The sequence below is a fragment of the Anabrus simplex genome, chromosome 1, assembly GCF_040414725.1.
Source record: "Anabrus simplex isolate iqAnaSimp1 chromosome 1, ASM4041472v1, whole genome shotgun sequence".
NCBI lineage: Eukaryota > Metazoa > Arthropoda > Insecta > Orthoptera > Tettigoniidae > Anabrus > Anabrus simplex.
The window spans coordinates 1,196,943,014-1,196,950,747 of NC_090265.1; positions in this window are offsets into that span (position 1 = coordinate 1,196,943,014).

Sequence of the window (7,734 nt, forward strand, 5' to 3'; positions counted from 1 at the left end):
TTATCTGAGACTACATGGGGAGCTGATGCATCATCACTACGCACTGCTACCCTCACCTTGGTTTATCCAGTGGCTGAATATTGTGCCCCCGGTGTGGCAACGTAGTGCTCATACTAGGAAGATCGACGTCCATTTGAAAGAATGTACGAGAACCATAACAGGCACACTAAAATCCACCCCAATCCTGTGGCTACATGCTATCAGTAACATACCACCTCCGGAACTGAGATGACGGTAAGCAACTATACGCGAATGGAAAAAGTTACACCATCCTGATCACCCAGAGAATCTCCCAATCCATGACGTCCTTACTGACCTACCCCCTTCTCCTCTTAAATCAAGGAACCCATTATGGCATGATGTAACTGGCTTCAATATCCAGGAAAAATGGTGTCAAAGCTTGAGCTCTGCACATGTGAAACACCAAGGCATCCATGACCCCATAACTGGACTCCCAGGATTTCACCTGAAGAGACACCAATGGTCTAAACTCAATCGTTTAAAAACAGGCCATGCTAGATGTAATGCCATGCTACATAAGTGGGGACTTTGAGAATATCCTTGCCTGTGACTGCAGAGCCCCTTTCCAGTCAGTGCAGCACATTAACCCCTTGAAGGTCACGGCGCAATATATTGTGTGTAGCGGTAAGTGCCGCTGTGGTTACGGCGCAATATATTGTGAGTCGGAATTTGAAGTGATATATCTTCGCAACTGTATGTCTTTGGACAACGATTGAAAAACGGATAGCTCCCTACATCTGTTGGCTATATTTTGAAGTCGTTAGGTTATTGTTATCACCACGGGGAGTGCTGGAAATGAAATGTTTTTAAGCAGATGTCTTCAGCTTTGGCAAGTCAATTGTAAACAGTTGAACATGGCTGCGTGAAGTCGAGCTGACTTGCTTACAAGCGACGATACAGTTCGTGAAATTCTTATGAATACTGAAAGTGATTGTTCAGTATTTGAAGACAGTGATGAAGACTATGTAGGAGGTATATCTGGAAATAATTCAAGTGGCGAAAACTTAAATGAAAGTGAGGACGATATCTTACAGCCGCCACGTCCGAAGCGAACGAACGTAAATAAAGAGCCTAGTAATCACAGAGTTTGGGAAGACGAGACTATAACTAACCAATTCACGCCAACTGCTTTAGCTTCGATGGCAGTAAGTCAGGAATTCAGAATGTTTCACTGACAAAAAATTCTTCAGAAATTGACATTTCAAAAAAATGTTTTGTAGTGGTTAGTGTGATTAGCTGCCACCCCTAGAGGCCTGGGTTCGATTCCAGGCTCTGCCACAAAATTTGAAAAGTGGTACGAGGGCTGGAACGGGGTCCACTCAGCCTCGGTAGGTCAACTGGGTAAAGGTGGGTTCGATTCCCACCTCAGCCATCCTGGAAGTGGTTTTCAGTGGTTTCCCACTTCTCCAGGCAAATGCCGGGATGGTACCTAACTTAAGGCCATGGCCGCTTCCTTCCCTATCCTTTCCAATCTTCCCATCCCCTACAAGCATAGCAGGTGAGGCCTCCTGGTCATTCTCCCCAGTTGTATCCCCCGACCCAATGTCTCACGCTCCAGGACGCTGCCCTTGAGGTGGTAGAGCTGGGGTCCCTCATTGAGTCCGAGGGAAAAACCAACCCTGGAGGGTAAGCAGGTTAAGTAAGCAAGTAAAGAATTGTTCCCTGTACCTTGTTTTGAGGATTATCATACCAAAAAACATTACTAAAAATGATGTTTCACAATTTTTGTGCTCAAACTAGTTGTTTGATGTCTTGTTAACATAATGTATTAAATTCATTCGTTTCATTAAAATATAATGCCTCTTGAGGGTTGCTTTGCAAACATGTGCAATAACCTAAATTTTGGGGTGTGCAGTAGACTAAGAAACCTGACTCTCAAAGGGTTAATTATTGAGGAGTGTCTTCTGAGGAAGTATGATAGACCAGCCTGAGATGTCATCAGTGCTACACCTCCCTTAGAAGGCTACAGCAATTGGACATTGATTTATAAATGTGGTCGCTACAAACATTCTTCTCCTTGTATATATTGTAAATTTTCTTTTTCTTTTGTGTACTTGCCATAGGATAAATAATACAGTACATAAATAGATAATCGTTAATGTGACATTGCAGGTATGTAGATGTTTCCACTTTTGCGATCCCTGTCTTTCCTGCTTTGAGACTAGCCAGAAACGTTCTTCTTTCCTACTTACAACCAACCACTTGGTCTTCTTTACTTTCCACCTCAAGCCTGTGACGTTCCTGGCTTCAGTGACAACATTAAGTTGTTCTTGCAGATACTGGTGATTCGTTGCAAGTAGGACAGTGTCGATGTTATTTATGATGACTGCGTTAATCACAAATCCTTGAGTCTTCATATAAAAAGCATCTTGAAAAATATTTTCTGAACAAATGTTGAAAAGCATTGGTGAAAGAATTCAGCCTTGGGGAATTACTTCTATAACTGATACTTCTTCCGAGACTCGATCATCAGTTCTTATGCCAGCACTCTGGTTCCAGTAGAGATTACCAATAATACGGATGTCCCGCCCATCAAGCCCTAATTCTCAAAGAATGTTTATGAGTTCGTTATTGTGGACTGTATGGAAAGCATTTCTGTAGTCAATGAAACAAGTAAAAACATCGACATTGAAATCCTGGCACTGTTAGTCTAATACTTGGAGGCTGAATAATGCCTGTCTAGTACCAAATCCATTTCTGAAGCCGAACCGTGATGTCCCGGTATTTTCCTCACATTTATGATAAATTCTCGAATACAAGCCCTTTAGGAATATGTTGAACATTTATAGTGCTGAAGGTGGGTAAATAATTTAATGTTCCTGAGTAAAATGAAAAATTGGATAAATACTTTATCTCTTTGTAGTTACAATTGAGTGCCTGTTTAAAACGTCTTACCGAGCTCGATAGCTGCAGTCGCTTAAATGCGCCCAGTATCCAGTAATCGGGAGATAGTGGGTTCGAACCCCACTGTCGGCAGCCCTGAAGATGGTTTTCCGTGGTTTCCCTTTTTCACACCATGCAAATGCTGGGGCTGTACCTTAATTAAGGCCACGACCGCTTCCTTCCCATTCCTAGGCCTTTCCTTTCCCATCGTCGCCATAAGACATATCTGTGTCTGTGAGACGTAAAACAAATAGCAAAAAAAAAAAAAAAAAAGTCTTATTTCACCTTCCAAAAATTAAATTAGTATTTTGTCCAGATGCATTACAGGAGTTGAATATTATCGATCGCCATAAGCAATCCAGACCAGAAAGAGGTAACTCCTTCAAAGTTGTACAGAATCGTGTACCTTTTATTTTACATTTCTTGCACTTTTCTCACAATTTTCTTAAGGTGGAAAAAGCACCCTTTGAACAGACACTCCTCAATTGCAATATTAACACATTCATGCCCATCATCTGAGCTGGCTATTTAAAGGGCTGGCCCAGCTATTCCAGCTGTTAGTGGCAGAGCAAACAACAACAAATTCTTTTCACAAGTTTTAAACTGAACAAGATATGGAAACAAAATTTTCCACATTCCTTAATGAAGTCCTCTAGTATCTCTGTAGGGTGTGGTAGGTTATTTCACACTTTCTTGGGTGAATGGCAACACCACACTTTCCACAAAAATAGCGTGTTTTTGAAGCACACTTTGCACCTTCTTGAGGGGAACTTGATTTTATTTGATGGTGGAAACTTCAACAGAATACTGTATGCTCTTTTCTCTTACCACCTAACCTAAAATGTTGATCCTTGGCCGGTGCCTTTTTGGCGGCAAAATCGTGGGATGTTGACTTGGAACTGATATGTCGGAGAGAGGTGACTGCACTTGTATGTTGGGTTCACTCCCCCCCCCCCGTTTGAGAATTGCATCGTGTTCCTTTAGATCTTTTGGTATACCCGTATTTGACCGTATTGTTCCACATACGGCAGTGTTCTGTTCCTCTAATTGTTTCGCGAGTCCAACGCTATTGTAATAATTGTCCATATAGACTGTATACCTCTAGCCAAAATAATTTCCAAGCAGCTGAAAAACTGTGCTTTGTAAATTCGCACCACTTGCATAATTTATATTGTCCCTACATGCCATGGTTACACTTCAGAATGCGATTATACATATGCTTGTGCAATCACAATCCAACTGTGCAGCAAGTTGGGCCAGTGCTAGGCCACCTTCAGAAACAAAAAAAAAAGTGCATTGGGAGGGAAAATCACCGTGGCCGTGTGGTTTCTGGTTAGTAGAAGCATCCAGCTGCGTAGGAACGGCTCCAGTTCTGGACAATATGGCGGCAGAGTAACAAGACTGTGTCTGAGGTCTCTTGAATTTCGGTAATCCGCGAGCAAAAAATGTTTTCCAGTACTTCTTCAAACGGCTAAATAGTAGCGGGACAAACTGATGCTTGCGTGTGACGGATGAAACAGTTGTGGAACTCAGTAGTATAAGTGTGATTTGTGTTATTGTGTCTTGTTGGTGAAGGCATGGGAAATCAAAAGCGTAACAAAAACAAGAAGATGGAGAACTCACTAACACCATTGCCAGACTGAAGCCAGAGCTGTGTAGCGGGAAAAAGAGTAACAAAGATTCGAGGAGAAATTACTGATCCTCAGGAGGCTGATTCATCTGACCTAACCAAACAGGTAATTCAAGTTATGAGTAGCTCTAAATTCTTAGATGCCGTGTTGGAACGTCTAGTTGAAAAAGTGATTACTAGATTAACTGACAGTATTGACTTTAACAATAAAATCATTACTCATCTAAAGGCAGAACTTAGTCAAAGAGATCAACATTGTTAAAAATTGCCAAAGTGATACCCATCCATAAAGGCTTAGATAAATTGGACATAAACAACTACAGACCAATCTCTATCGTGCCCATTTTAGCCAAAATATTAAAAAAAATTGTTAAAATAAGATTATTAAAATTCCTTCTTAAGAATAATTACTTTTATAAATATCAATATGGCTTTATTCCAAATTCCAGCACATACAATGCTGTTGAGGATATTATCATTAAACTGCAGGAAGCTCTTGATTCACGAAAATTAGCTTCTGGATTATTTATAGACTTAAGAAAAGCCTTTGACACAGTTGATCACGAGATCATGATCAGAAAACTGGAAGGCGCAGGAGTAAGAGGTGTAGCGTTGAACTGGTTTAAGGATTATCTCAGTGATCGATCACAATTCGTCTCATATAAAAATGCTAAAAGTTTGTCTTCCTATATCAATTGGAATTCCTCAGGGATCAGTACTGGGTCCAATTTTATTTCTAATATTTGTGAATGATATAGGCTCCCTAAAATTACAAGGACAATTATCTCTTTTTGCAGATGATACAAATATTTTCTATGTTGGTACCTCTGCTAAAGAACTTGAGGTAAAAATGCAGTATGACATTAGATTACTACAAACTTGGCTTTCAAACTATAGACTATCCATTAATCTTAGCAAGACCAACTACATGATTTTTCACAAGCCTGCATGTGCAACTCCTCTTGATCTTACATTAACATTCTTCGATCATCCTTTACCAAGAGTACAATTTACTAAATTTCTAGGTTTAAAAATAGATGAAATGCTTGACTGGAACGAGCAAGTTAAAACCATATGCAAAAAAATAACTCCAGCAATTGGAGTGCTTCACAGACTAAGATATAAATTCAACCATAAGTTTTAAAATCTATTTATCAGGCTGTCATTGAAAGTCACCTGACTTACATGATTCATGTTTGGGGATGTTGCAATAAGGAACTCTTTGAGAAAGTTGCCATTTTACAAAAAAGAGCACTAAAAATACTTTTTAATTTACCACCCTTAACACCTACAGATTATTTATTTAAGAAATGCAGACTTCTACCACTCCACATTTTACGTGATAGATCTTCAGCTATAATGGTATATAAAATTAAGCATAAATTGATTCATACAAACACTATCTGTATTATAAATTCTGACATACACTCATATAACACTCGAGGAGCAAAGAGAGTCCATACCGAATTTGTAAAAACTAGTAAGTATGGTTGTAACTCCTTATGGCACTACTCTGCGAAGGTGTACAATGCTCTTCCAAAACATATACAACAGGCAACAACAATTTCAAAAGTTAAATAAAAAATAATCAATGGACAAAAGAAAATGAGCAGTAAATCTTACAACCAAGTAATGTACAGTGGTATTATATATTTGTATTTATATTTGTAAGACTGTAACGTATTTAGAAATAAGCTATTATTGTATTGTCAATATTTTGTAACTCTGCCAATATCTTGTATTGCGCCATAAGAGCCTCGGCTCAGGTCCCCTTTCTTGAGTTAAAAAAAAAAAAAAAAAAAAAAAAAGGTTGCGCTTATCCGGGCTTACTCTGATACGGTCCACAGCATGGTCACGCGCTATAGGCAATAACTCGGATACGGGCGTGAATGTGTTAAAATATGAAAATAAATTACTTAAGTTGTTTTTATGGTACCACGTTTAAAAATATTTTTTTAGAACAGATTTCCCATTTTGAACCTTCAGGAATATGGTCTCCCTAAATTTACAGGTATAGGCTATGGCAGATTTTGGCATCAGGCGAGACATCTTCTAGAACTTTCGTTGTATGTTTATCAAGTAACAATATACCGGTAATAGTTGTTTTACACTGTGTGAAACGGTGGTAGCAGGACAGTGTAAATTAGTTTATCTCGGGTTTTTCTAATGTATATTTATGATGTCTGGTGTCTTCATTTTATAAAATCGTTGTGGCTCTACCATCTGAAATAGCTTAGATTTGCTGCTGAACTTGAGGGTTTGTTGTGTTCATCATGGTCTCACCTTCATAGCCAATAGGTAATTTTTGTATAATAGGTATCCAAGAATGGCTGATTTTGTAACCTTCTTATGAATTCATGTTGTTCGGGTGTTTCTTAGCCTTTCGGATTTTTCTTTCAAGTTTCCGGCGCACAGCTGCTAAAATCTTTGTTTTGTCAAATGGAATTTCGTGGTTTGTTTCACAGAAATTACTAGCTACAGCTGAAATTTCCGTGTCTTGGGTATGTTCTGAAATCAGTCGCTTCGTTTTGTCTACGTAGAACGTGACGCAGCTACATTCAAGGTGGTAGACTCCAGGGGCCTGTAATTCTGTCATGAAATTAAGTGAGTAGCCTGGCAGAAGCAGAAGCAATTGCAAGACTCCACTATCCATGGTTGCCACCTAATGCTCGGAAGTTGATTGCCTGCAGGGGTTACCTCATTTTATTTGCCTCTTACGATGCACAGGGGATACCGCGGATATATTTTACTGCCTTCAACCTTAAGAGGCGTTTGGATTTCGCATCTCATATTACCGCACTCGAATATAATTTAAATCAAACTGAATTTCATGACTAAAATTCTATCCCAACATTTTCCTGGAGTACAGTTCAGCTGTTTATATGTGGTGTTGGATCAGGTAGAAGTTGTTTATTCTTTAATGTAATTAAATTGAGTTTTCTTATGAGTCATGGTGGTGTCGGCCAAACCAACGATCTATGGATAGCGAGTGTGTCTCTTACCCATAGGCCTAAGGGTTCAGTTCCCAGCCAGGTCAGGGACTTATATCTGAGGACTGGTTCGAGGTCCACTCAGCCTACGTTAACGACAACTGAGAAACTGTCTGTCAGATTGTGGTCCCAGTCTATATACCCCTCTGGGTGCAGATGGTAGAATAAATCAGTGGTATCTCCTGCCAATAAAAGGGGACACTAAGGACT